Raw genomic sequence first — 12813 nt, 5'->3', positions numbered from 1 at the left:
GTTAATATATACAGGATGTTAACTGAAGATATGGGACTGGAGATTACCCAAAAAGTATATAGAGAAAAGTGTTAAGGTCAGAATCCTACAAAATTCCAATACTTAATGGTTGTAAAGAGGAAACATTTGCAAGGACAGAGATCACAAACAGAAGGAAGCCCAGGCATATCATTAAACTTATGGGAGGAGTTTCAAGAAATAAAGAGTAGTCAGTAGTGCTAAATTTTGCTAAGAAATCAAGTACTGACCAAAAAAACAAACAAACAAACAAAAACACATGGGAGTAGGGGAAGTACCCAAGATGCTTATTTGGGGAGGGGAAAAAAAAGGTATAGAGAGATAGATGGATCTGTTCCCTTCTACCATAACATTACTAGCCACAATAATGTTTTGAGTTCTTTTTTTTTCCTAATGACATACAAATGCAGAAAATCAGATTCAGCCAAACAGGTTAATATACACATCAGTTAATAAATAAGCATTCCTAAGTTATTTAAAAACAAAAACAAAAAAACCCTCCTAAAACATTTACCTACTTTTATAAAGAAGCCACACAGGAAAAACACTGCAAAACTGTAAAGTCTCCCTATTACACAGAACAAAGAGACCTTGTAATTACTAAGCCACGGTTTCTAGGCTCTTTCAAGTTTTACCAACTTGCTGCCCCTTAACCTTTTTCCTTATGTCATTAAGAAAATGAAAAATCACTGTATTCCCCTTGAATGGAGATGAACAATAGAGACTTTGAATGCATTTAATATCTCCCCTCTAGATCACTTTTTTTCTCCATTCTAAAAGAATAAAATAGGGCTATCACTATTGTTATCTTGCCTCAATATTAGGTCATTTAGAGATTCTTCTCCCTCTAGAGAACTGGCTTCTACACTCCGAATGAAACTAGCGTACTAAAAAGGATACTCCCTAGTTCTGCAACCAGAGACCAGTACAGTAGAGAAACAATTAAAGATTATCTGTTCTCAAGGTTCTAATGTTACCAGAGTACTAGAGGAGTAGGTAAACCTTTATGTTGGGTACCCATCAAAATGTAATCTACAGCCAAATTTGAATGACTTTCACTAAAATTGTTATATTTACAAGTACCTTCATCTCTATCTGGCAGCAATAAGATGAATCTCTTAAGAAGAAAATTAAATGCATCTTCTCAAATTCAGAACAAAAGAAATATGATATAAATATTTAAGCACCAACATAAATTTTAAATATTCAGGTGAAACTTAAACAATTGTTCTACTCATGAATACAGTATTTAGATTATCTGTATAAAATTCTGACACATCTAGCAAATTTAAATGCAGAGAAAATGTATTTTGCAACAATTATTTCATTAATTAAAAGTGATGAGTTTTAAGTTTTTTCTCTTCCATTCCAAATGTTAAGAAAACCAAAGTATCTGGAAAAATCAAACTCTTAAGCCATGAAAAACAAAATAGGCATTAAAAGAAAAACAAACAAACAAACAACACTTCCCCCTGTAACAAACAAAGTGACCAACATACCAACGTTAGCTCTGAAAATTAGAGATACTAAATTTATCAGCAAAAATTTACAGAAAATAAATTACTTAAATTGCAAAATAAGCTAGACTATTTAATTCAAGATTATACATACATGCTCAACTACTGGTTCCATCAGTGAGTTAGAGCTTAACTCATGACTTAATACTGGCTCCCATTTATAAATTAAAATTAGAATTTTTGAACGTCTTACAGAATTTTGCTTTAAAACAACTTTTTAAATTTATTCTGGTGCATTAGTTAACAAGTTCCTATCCTGAACAATTATAGCCTATTCTATTTAACAGACTAGCTGGCAAGAGTACATACATAATGCAGAAGTTATTGTCAAATGGAGAATGCTCTTACAGACAAACGGAAACAACATAGGACTAGTAACACACTACGTGTGTGTAGTCATTTTACCTTCAATTGAAAGCCTGTGAAATACTGGAAAGGTGTAATATATCATTTTAAAACCTTGATCTATACACACTAATTGTTTCTATATTGTACTTAAAAAATCAGAAATGTGCTATTCATACCTGTTCAGAGTTAAGTCAAATACTACCGCCCCCTCTCAAAAAAATGTTTCTGATGTACTTTCTTAAAAGAAAATACTTCTTCTGGTATGTGCTTACCAAAGAAACATGTACTGAGGAAAGCTGGCGGGAACAACAATGCCAATGTAAAACATTAAGCCCTCTACTTAAATGAAGCAATACATAACAATATTAACCAACAAAGATATAATTACTCACTTAAGTGGGTAAAAATGCTCCCAATTTCCTTCAGCTGATCTTAATGTCCAGAGAATGGATTTAGATCCATCTACATCTTGGAAAATGGAATTTAAAATAGGCTATTAGTTTAGGCAAAAACTAATCAACAAGTCAGAGAGCTTCAGAGGCACACTTTAATGAGAACACTTCAGGGGCTACCCATTAGAGAAATTTTTGAAGCACATTCTTCTGGTGGCAATATAAATTGGAATAACCTTTTCGAAAGGCAATTTGGCTACTGAAGTGTTTATATCCTTTGATCTAGATAAGCCCACTCCAGGGGATTTTTCCAAAAGAAATAAAGAGGAAAGTATTCTAAAATGTACACAAAGAGGTTTGTTCAACGCAATACCGTTTAAAATGGTGAAAAATTAGGAACAATCTAAACGTAAAACAGGTAAAAGACTAGGTAAATTAAGGTCCCATTAACCTAAGAGAATTATATAGCAAATGAAATGAAAACAATTTTAACAATACATGATATAGTTTAACGAAAAAACATAAAACTGCCTTTATTTACAATGAGGGGGAAAATAAAAGAATATGGTAAGGTGCAGAATAGAAGAGGGGGAAAAAAATAAGACCACCTCATGATGATCTTGTGGATATCTGGGTGACTTTTCTTGATTTTATTATTACTATAGTATTGCTTATGCAATAGAGCAGAAAAGCATTAATTTAAAAACTTTTACATGATCTGGAAGAAGCAGCATAGCAAATACAAGTATACTGATTATTCAAATTATTCTATACCTTAATTTCTATGCGATCAAAGAGCAACAATATAAAGACATGAGCCTCTAAAGGAAACTTCTGGTACTGAAACATACTACAATTATTTCATAAGTAAGAAATGTCACTAGATTCATAGATACTTTTTTTTAAGTTTTGGTAGTCTACCTATACCTCTGAAAAATAGAAATCCATCCATTTCCTGTTTCAAAAGGGTGTCAATTACTTTACGTCCACCTTTGAAAGAAATCAAGTTTGAAGGAAGGAGAAAGTTTTTACCTTGTTCTATATAAAATGAATCCATGATCTTTTAAAAAACAAAACTAAAATTATAAGCATATTAAAATGCCAACAATATTACTAGATTTAAAGTATACTGAAGTTTTAAAGAAGGGGAGGTATGCTGGGGGATAAAAAAAAAAATTAAACAGCTGGCATTTCAATTCTTTAAAAAGGACCAACTTAACCCTACCACATATATCTTTTAGCAACTTAATAACATTTTAAGTTCAAGGAAAATGACATATCAAATAGACCTCCTCAAGATGTCATTTACAAAAACTGACAAATGACTCCTCAAACATCCAATCCAAGAGAAAAGCCTGTTACTGGAGATGATTTTTATTCAAGTATTTTTTAATGACACTTAAATTCTGAACTCAAAGTAATGATAAAGAAAGTCAAGTTTGATTCTCTGAACACCTATTTCCTGTCCAAACAGCCCTTTTGTTCTGCTTCCCTGCTTAATTTTAATGTTCAGTTTGCATCAGAAAATAGCAACAATGACAAAACCTAACATACACAGAAGCATAAAGGAGCAAAAGTGTAAAATAAAGGATCATTAAAAGATTAGAACAAAAATCCTACCAACAAAACCTCCACAATTTTCTGTTTGCTTCACCTCAGATTAACTTCACTTGAAGCTGTACTCCAAAGCAACCAAACCTGAATACCAAGCTCCACCTTCTCCAATTTTAGTGGCTGAAGAGTAAAATCTCCTCCCTGTTAGTGAAACTGATAATTGTGATTGGATACGGCTAATATCCATTATTTTAAAGAACTTTTCCTTGCTAGCAGGTTAGGTAAACACTCTAAAACCCCCTGGATAAGCTGGTTTCTTAAAGGAACAGTAGGTAATGTTTCAGTTTTCCCATCACATACTATTTGCTTACTCTTTTGTCTAGGTAAAAAATAAATAAACCAAGTAACAGAAATGAAAATCTCACAGATGCAGCATTAATTTGCAGTTCAGCAACCAACTGTTTAAAATACAATGCTTTTAAGCTAAATCATTTGATATTTTTTACAGAGCCTGAAGGTGAAGTTATGCTTTATAAAGACTCCTTTTTCAATACAGTTCACATTTTGTATGAAAATTTTAAAACGGCAACAGAAAATCCATTGCAAAATTTTGCTAATAAGAACAAAACAGTCTTTTCTCTAAGACTTAAACATAAAACCACATCTTAAGTGAAAATACATAGCACTAAAACACTGAATGCAAAAATTTCATTTCTAAGCTATCAAATTCACTGATACTTATGTTCTCAGTATCACAAGAATAGAATGAAATTTTCAGTGACATCAGACTGATAATTCTATTTGAAACTGAAGAAAAATGAGGCAGAAACATTATTTCTATATTACCACATTTACAGGTCTGACATTGCGCGTTTTTGCAAGGATAATGCTCATCCACTGCAAATGGATATCTATAAAAGGAGAAGGCAACTTGTTCTAATGAACATGTTCAGGTATAAAGTTTGGAATGGTTTAAGCTAGTTTTTTAAAAAATCATTATTATTTTTTTAAGAGATGGTTGGACACTATTTTGTACCCTACTTAAGTATTACTTTAACGTGGCATGGAAACCCTAAGGTACAGCTGAAGGGTATACATACACCTCTTAAAACAGTAAGTTATGTTAAATGTTATTTTTACTACAGAGATTCTGATTTTTCAACAAAAAAGACCTACAGTCACTTTGTACATTACTAAATTTGCTGTATTTTATTATGTTTATTTTAATTAGAACTGTGTGTTTTTAGGAGCTTGACCCATTAACTACTACTCTGACATTAATCATTATCTGATTGAATGACATTTAAATAATATTAAGCTCTACCAAAAATTGACTGATTTATAAAAACACATTCAAAATTAAAGCAAATTAGCGTAGCTCCTTCTTAAAACATATTCAGTAAGTTTATATAATTTTAAATTTGAATTTAGTTTTCTAAGTTAAAAACCTTTCAAGCATTTTTCCTCAAAGAAAATTCATATATTAGAACAACATAAAGCCAACAAACTTGTTTTGAATACAAAGAGAAGCCTTTGTAAGAAACTGAAAATTCACATAATTGCAACTAGACATGAATATGGAGTAATACCCTGCAGAAGCCCAAACAGCTGCATAATCTATTATGCCTTTTAAGTGGACAAATTGAAAGAGCCAATTCACAGAGGTCTAGTCCCAAAATCCTTTGCAAGGATTCATGGCTGTGAATGCCCAGTACTTCACGAGTCAAGTTCAGGTTTTCTTCCCACTGTGTGAACACTTGCAAAAGGACACTGGAAGCAGAAGAGGTACAGGAACAAACAATAGAAAAAATACATAATTTGAGTTACAGCATAGAACTTGAGTTAATCATAAAACAAGTTTTAGATGGCCAAAATTTTACAGGGTTATAGAAAAAAAGATGGCAAATATTTTAATCTTAAAATGTGCCAAGCATAAAATTAGTAGACAGTTATGGGAACCAAAAGAACCTTTGTTCTAACGCCAGATTTTCACATTGAAGTTAATTATCTGTGTAAAACAAACGCATAGAACATACACTAATTTAACACCAAAACCACTCTCAATCTATAACCAACAGAAAAGAGAAATATAGACTTAGCTATTCCAGATTGTTCAAAGATCTCCAGGACCTACTTGAAAGAACTTCAAGTTGATAAATATCATTTTAGGTGGCTTACAGGTTAAAATTAAGGGTATTTTATTCCTCTCCTAAATCCATAGTAGAAGAAAACAACAGCAAAAATAAACGAAAAGAAAGCATTACCACAACTGAGATTATTTGAAAACAATATTGCTTCATAGGAACAGGGAGGCTGCAAAAGCTTCAAGGCTCCCAGATTGCATGTGACAATATCACTTTTTGAACATCAAGTATTCAAAGGAAGTATTGTATATTCTTTGTGGGAGTTCAGAGGTTTTCCCAAACCTATCAACTGAAAACAATTTAGAAGAGCACAAGCCACTGAACAACTTGGTCTCATTTCACTTTTGATTAAAAAGACCCTATATAAAGAATCAATACCTAGACTATTAGGAACAACTTTTGGTACAAACAGAGCAGGGTGAAAACTTCCACAGAATTTTTAAGCACTGAGAATAGCTCAAACTATTCTTCCTACAACAGAAATTAATCCTTGGCAGTAGTATCCCTGGGTGCTATATAAATATAATTACAGGTATAATATAAAATATACTTTATATATAATATAAAATATAAATACAGGTAGTTAAGGCAGTAGTAGGTGAAAGGACCACCCTGACATTAGCAAAAACATGACTAGGGTCACTAAGGATAAAGTCTGAAAAACACCAACTAACGGAGGAAGAAAAAAATTAAGAAATATTTCCCTGACAAATACATGGTGTCTACAGAAGTGAGGTATGTATTTGAGTTTGCAACTCCTGATGACTACCTTCTAACTCGTTAAGGGAAAAGAATACAAGGTGAGAATCGGGGAGAGAGGGAGGGTGGTGATGGCCCATTCAGCAAAATACTAAACACAAAGGAAACATTAAGAAAATAAACAGATTAGAAAGCATAAACCAAGCTGATGTCTTTTATAAGACAGTAAATTGCTTTAAATCTAAAGGAATAAACAGGTTACCAATAAAGTAAATTAAAAAGGAACAGAGATCATAGTATTGAGACCGAAGTATAAGTAAAGGAAAAAGCATTCATAATCCTCAATTATTTAGATTTAATAGTCATAAATTTTCATGTGCCAAATAACACACAATAGATATAGAAAAATGAAAGAAAACAGACTGGCAGACTTTAAATTCCCCTTTCTTTAGCAGCCTAAGCCAGGGAAAAAAAACCAGAAAAACCCAAAAAACCCAAAAGACGAATGATGCGTAGCAATTATTTCATAAGGATAATTTTTATATAGCTATCAAAAGAAAAGCTTCTCTTCTCAAGTCACAGGAAAACATATTTAATTTTAGTCATGAAGAAAACCAAAAATTTTAAAAAGCACAAGTTGAATAGGGAGCATTCTCTACCTATTGAAAAGTTTATTCATCCATCAAACTTTTTGAACACCTACTATATGCTGGGCACCACTAGCTGCTGTGGATGCCATGGTGAACTGTCTCTCCATTGTAGAAACTTACAGTCTAGAGTTAGACCAGTGCTGTCCAGCAAAAAAACAATGCGAGCCACATACTATTTTCCATTTTCTAGTGGCCACGCTAAAACATTTCAATAAAGTTAAATTGAATGTAATATTTTATTTAATGTAAAACATGTAAAAGCATTTTTAAAAGTAATGAATTATTTCAATATGTAATCAATAATTTAAAAATTGAGCTCTTGTCCCTTTTTTGTGCTAGAAATCGAGTTCTTATTTCATACTTACAGCACATCTCAGTTCAGACTTGCCATATTTCAATAGCCAGATGTGGCTACTTAAACTTAAATAAAATACCGTAGCTATCAGCCACATGATTATTTATAAATTAAGATAAATTTTCATCGTTGTAAAAGACTCTTTATCTCTGCTGTCCATTATAATAGCCACTAGTCACATGTGGTTACTGAGCACCTGAAACGTGACTAGTAAGCCTGAGGATATGAATTTTTTATATTATTTAACTTTAGTTAATAATAAACAGCCACAAATGACTAGTAACTACCAGATTGGAAAGCACAGCTTTAGAAGAAAAAGATGCTAAAACAAAGCAAATGTGTCCAATGTGAAAAGATTAAATATAGCCAACAGAAGAACTTAACCTCTTTTGCCAGCATTAAGGATTAATTCATCAAGAAAATCACAATTAAGCAAACGGGGACAGCATATGCAAAGATCCTGAATGGGGAAAAAGTGAAAATACAGTAGAAATAATGAAAGAAAGTATCAAGGAGCAAAACAAAGTTATTTGCAGGCGACTGATTTGGATCATGGAATATAAATAGGATAGGAAGGTGGCGGCGTAGTGGAAGCAGCCTTACCACTTGGAAATAAGTCTTGCAATAAAGTCTGTCCCACTCTCTTCACTCAGTAAACTCCAGTCATTCCAATCTCGGTCAAATCCTAAATCAAGCCAGGTACTTTTCGTCCCCTTTGTGCTAGCAGTTCCCTTTACTTGGGAAACTTCCCCCAGCACTTTCCTGATCTTAGAACTCAGAATCACAGTTCCAAATTTTCTATACAGGACAAGCGTTAAGGCAGTAATCCAACTGGAAGATACGGGGTGGAGGGGGTAGGGTGGAGTTTGAAGCTGTCTGCAAGGCAATTTTTACAAAAAACTTTTACAGAAAAAGTTCAGTGTGTCATTTTTTTAATGTTCTGACAGACTGGGGAAGCTAAGAAAACTCCTCAAACACACTTTAGTATCACCACTAACTTTAAACATTATAATCTCAGGACATCCAACTAGCACCTTCTAATCTCTATCAGCACACCCTATTTCTTTCCTTCCCAGCACTTGTCAAAATCTGAAAACTGTTTACTCATTGGTTTGTTAATAGCCTAGCTTTTCCAACAGACTGTAAACTCCATGAGAGCAAAGACACTGTGTCATTTTCATCCTTGTATCCTCAGCACTTAGCACAATGTCCAACTAGCATGGAGCAATGGTTTAAAGAATGAAAACTGCAACTGCAGGGATTTTAATAAAAATATTTCTTGTCAAATTTTAAGGAACAGAGCTAAAACTAGGCTCAAAGGAAAACTTAATGGCATTAAAATTCTTTTCATTATACAACATAAAACATTAAGTGTAGAAATAACACAATATTTTTTTAATTTAAAAATTCAAAACCAAAAACCTAAAGAATCAACTAAAACGACCCTAAAGAATCAACTAAAAAACTCGAGGACTAACAAAGCAACAACCAAAAATTTGGGGGGAAAAGGGGGATGGTAAGACTTAACAATAACAAAATAAAAACACATTATTACTCCCAGTTACTAAAACCATGTGCACTGATTTATATTGAATAAAAGCTAAAAAGAATAAAAGGTAAAAAGAACCAAACATATATGTATTTAGTATATGACAAAAGTAGCTTTATTTGAAGACAAAAGAAAAAGTTTTCTTTAATGGGGCTGAAATAACTGATTGACTATTAAGGAAAAATAAGGACAATTATTTCACTTCACATGTTATGTCAAAATAAATCCTGGATGAACAGAAGAGAGATAGATATGAAAAATGAAACCACAAAACAACTAGAAGAAAACAGTTATCTGGGTAGGAGAATCCATTAAATATGAAAGTAGAAGCTAAATATAAAAGGAAAGTATTAACCTAAACTTCTTAAAAGGTAAAAACTCTTCTACATTATTAAAAAATATATATCATAAACAAATGAAAGGCTAATGAAGAGCCAGGGAAAATGTTTGCAGTATGTGTCAAACAGTGGCTATCCTAAATATATAAAAGGCTAAAAAGGGTATCGCAAACATAAAACACCACCCCAAATGAGCCAAAGACAAACTAGATGTCCAACACCTATATCTCTACTCATTATCATAATTAATTAATCTAAGAAATAAATAATAAATCTTATGGAAAGGAAAAGAAGGAAAGAAAATACTATTTCTTGGTAAAGATATGGAGGAAATGTGTATTCTCTCATATTTTCAGTCAAACTTTACACAGGTTTGGTCAACTTCATACTATAATGTTAGTCAAACTTTTAAGACAAGATTTGTCAGTATTTATGAAAAGACAAAAAATGTTCATATCCTTTAAGCAATTTTAAGACAGGCTGAATCATAAAGGAATGAGAAATACATAGTAAGATTTAGCTCTTAAGATGTTCTTTACCACATTATAATAGTGAAAATGGGATAAAGTAACACATTATACACAACAGGTGACTAGTTAAATTACAGTATTTCATAAGATGAAATGGTATGCACCTTTTAAAAATTATATTTTTAATATATGGGGACCTAATGATAAACATGAGGAAATCCTGTGGCCCCCAAGAGTTTACATTCAAGCAGGGGATACAGACAATAACCAAATAAATCATTTCAGATGTTAGGTTGTAAAAGGAAATGAAGAAGGGTATCAGAGTTGTCAGGGAAAGTGGTCTGAGAAGGCATCTCAAAAGGAGTGACTTTTGAACAAAACACGACTGAGTGTTCCAGGCAGAAGGAACAACAATTTTAAGAACTAAGCTTGGCATGCTCATGAACCCCCAAAAAGACCAGTATTACTGCGGGTACATGAGTCAGGGGAGAGTGGCAGGATATAAGTGTATGAAGCTGGCAGGCCTGATAGTCTCGAGCAGCACCATCCAATCTGTAGCCACAAGCAAGGCCAGCCTAAAAAGTACCTGAAGTGGAAAATACACAACGAATTGCGAAGACAGTCTGAAAAAAGGTAAGTAAAATACCCCATTAATAATTTCTTATATTGATTACTTGTTGAATCATAATATTTTTCGGTTAAAAAATATTTCACCTGTTTCTCTCCCTTTTTTTTGTAAATGCAGCTATCAGAAAATTTTAAATTTCTTATGTGGCTCGCATTTGTAACTCTTACTATATTTCCATTGGACATCGCTGATCTAGGGTATAAAAAAGTTTGAATTTATTTTGTGTACTGAAAAGCTGTGGAGGGTTTTGAGTCTGGGAATAACATAATCTAATTTATACATTTAAATGATTGTTCTGCACAGGAAAAGCAAGTAGACGGTAGGGGACAGATTGAAGAAAAGGTACCAGTTAGGTGACTACTACCACCATCTTTTGTACAACAAAGATGTTGAGAGGGATCATATTTGGGGTAAGTTTTGAAGATAGAAGCAGTCTAGTATTGTTTACAATTCAACATTTAGTTGTTTAGGATATGAAGAATACACAAAAACAGAAAGACTGGGGGTATACCTGCCAAAATGTTAATGATTATTTATTCTTTGTAACTTTTCTGAAAGTTTGAAAAAAAAAAATGCCCTTATAATCAAATACAAAAGTGAGTTGTTTTTTTTAACACGATAAAATATCCCTATCAAAACAAAGCATCCTGACATTTGTCTGCAGGCTGCATACCCTGTTCAAAACACACACACACCCCATCTCTCATGCCTTTAAATAAAAAACAGCTTATTCAAAGATATACATAACCTCATATTACTTACACACCGTTTTCAGGAAGTTAATACTGCTCCCTAATTTGTCTTTGCATTGCTGTTTGCATGATAAATAAAAGCACTCCCAAATCTGAGGCAAAGGAAATAAAAAGTACTTAAATGTGTGATTAACATATCCTGGTAAATACTCACCACACACCTTTCTCCAAAAATGTTCCCAAGGACACACTCAATGTAATTCCAGAGAATACACTTTAGTCCTAATCCTTTTCCTTAAAGGCTCTGCCATTCGATATGTGCTTCCCTTAACTAAAGTCTGCATAACTGAAAGGATAAACTTAGGACAGGTTTCTTTTACATGAGTATACTAAGGCACAAGAGAAGTTTTAAGTAATTTGCCAGAGACTACAAAGGGGGAAGGAGGAACACAGAGTGATTTATTTTATACCCAATCAAGTGTTTTTTTCTACTATGTTTACCTTTCGCACTGAAAAAGAAGGTATCAAATAGTGCCAGACTTCTTACCACGGGATTTCCAAGGAAAAGAGTCATTGTATACAGATCAACAGGAATCCTGGGTTCTCATGCAAATGTTCAAAAACTGTGAACCAACCACTATGGATATGAATCTTCCATTAAAACATAAAGGAGAATCCTAAAGTTTTTCATTTATTTTATTTCTAGTATTTCAATCTCTTTTACTCCTGACTACCTAAAATTTCCCAATGAAATCTACATTCACTCTAAAGAAACTCTGGCACTTGTGCACCAGGAGCCAGGAAACAAATGTTCATAAAGCACAGCTGTTGACAGCAAAACAAAATCAAAAACATAATCTGAAGTCCCATGAGTTATGGAAGATTAACACAATATTGTACAGCAATGAAAGGACTGAACTACAGCCGCATACTACTTTTATAAAGCTCAAAAGAAAAGCAAACTAAACACACTGAGCACACAAACGTTATGTGATGAAACATTCTAAAAAATGAAACAGAATGGTAAACAAAATCCACTACACTGAAATGATTACCTCAGTAAGAAGAGGCAGAGGTATAAGACAGGTAAGAAACTCATAAACATATGCAAGTTTTGGTAATGTTCCAGTTATTGGTTTGGGGGTGCAAATCAGGAGTTTTATTATATTTTATCTCTTTATACCGCACTGTGTGTATTCATACTCTTGTGGTATCAAATATACTTTGAACACTTGGCTTCTTAAAAAAGGGCTTTATGGAGGTATAAGTGACATACAATAAAGTGCACACACTTTAAAGTGTAAAATGTGATCTGTCGTGATAATTTCACAGGAAATTATCACTACAATCGAGATAATAATCCAACAACCCCTAAATACTCCTCCTGTACACCTTTGCGATCCCTGTCTCATTAAATGTGTTTTAAAACGTTAAAGAAAAAAAGTTAAAAGACAACCTG

General features: G+C 32.9%; 1 protein-coding gene across 4 annotated transcripts in view; it reads right to left on the bottom strand.

Moving 5' to 3' along the window:
• ZFAND6 (zinc finger AN1-type containing 6) overlaps nt 1-12813 on the bottom strand; it is a 75221-nt gene that overhangs the window by 61095 nt on the left and 1313 nt on the right. For 2 of the 4 annotated variants that reach the window (XM_027089296.1, XM_027089295.1), the window contains exon 2: nt 2276-2351. The exons of the other annotated variants lie outside the window; for them this stretch is intronic. The gene's annotated coding sequence lies outside the window, so the exon portion shown is untranslated. The remainder of the gene's footprint in view (nt 1-2275; nt 2352-12813) is intronic. 4 annotated transcript variants of the gene reach the window in all.

This window comes from Aethalodelphis obliquidens, unplaced genomic scaffold, assembly GCF_003676395.1.
Source record: "Aethalodelphis obliquidens isolate GAN/ISIS:26980383/991018 unplaced genomic scaffold, ASM367639v1 scaffold65, whole genome shotgun sequence".
NCBI classification, from domain to species: domain Eukaryota; kingdom Metazoa; phylum Chordata; class Mammalia; order Artiodactyla; family Delphinidae; genus Aethalodelphis; species Aethalodelphis obliquidens.
Note: the sequence above shows the minus strand (reverse complement) of the source record. Positions and strands in the feature narration are given on the sequence as shown.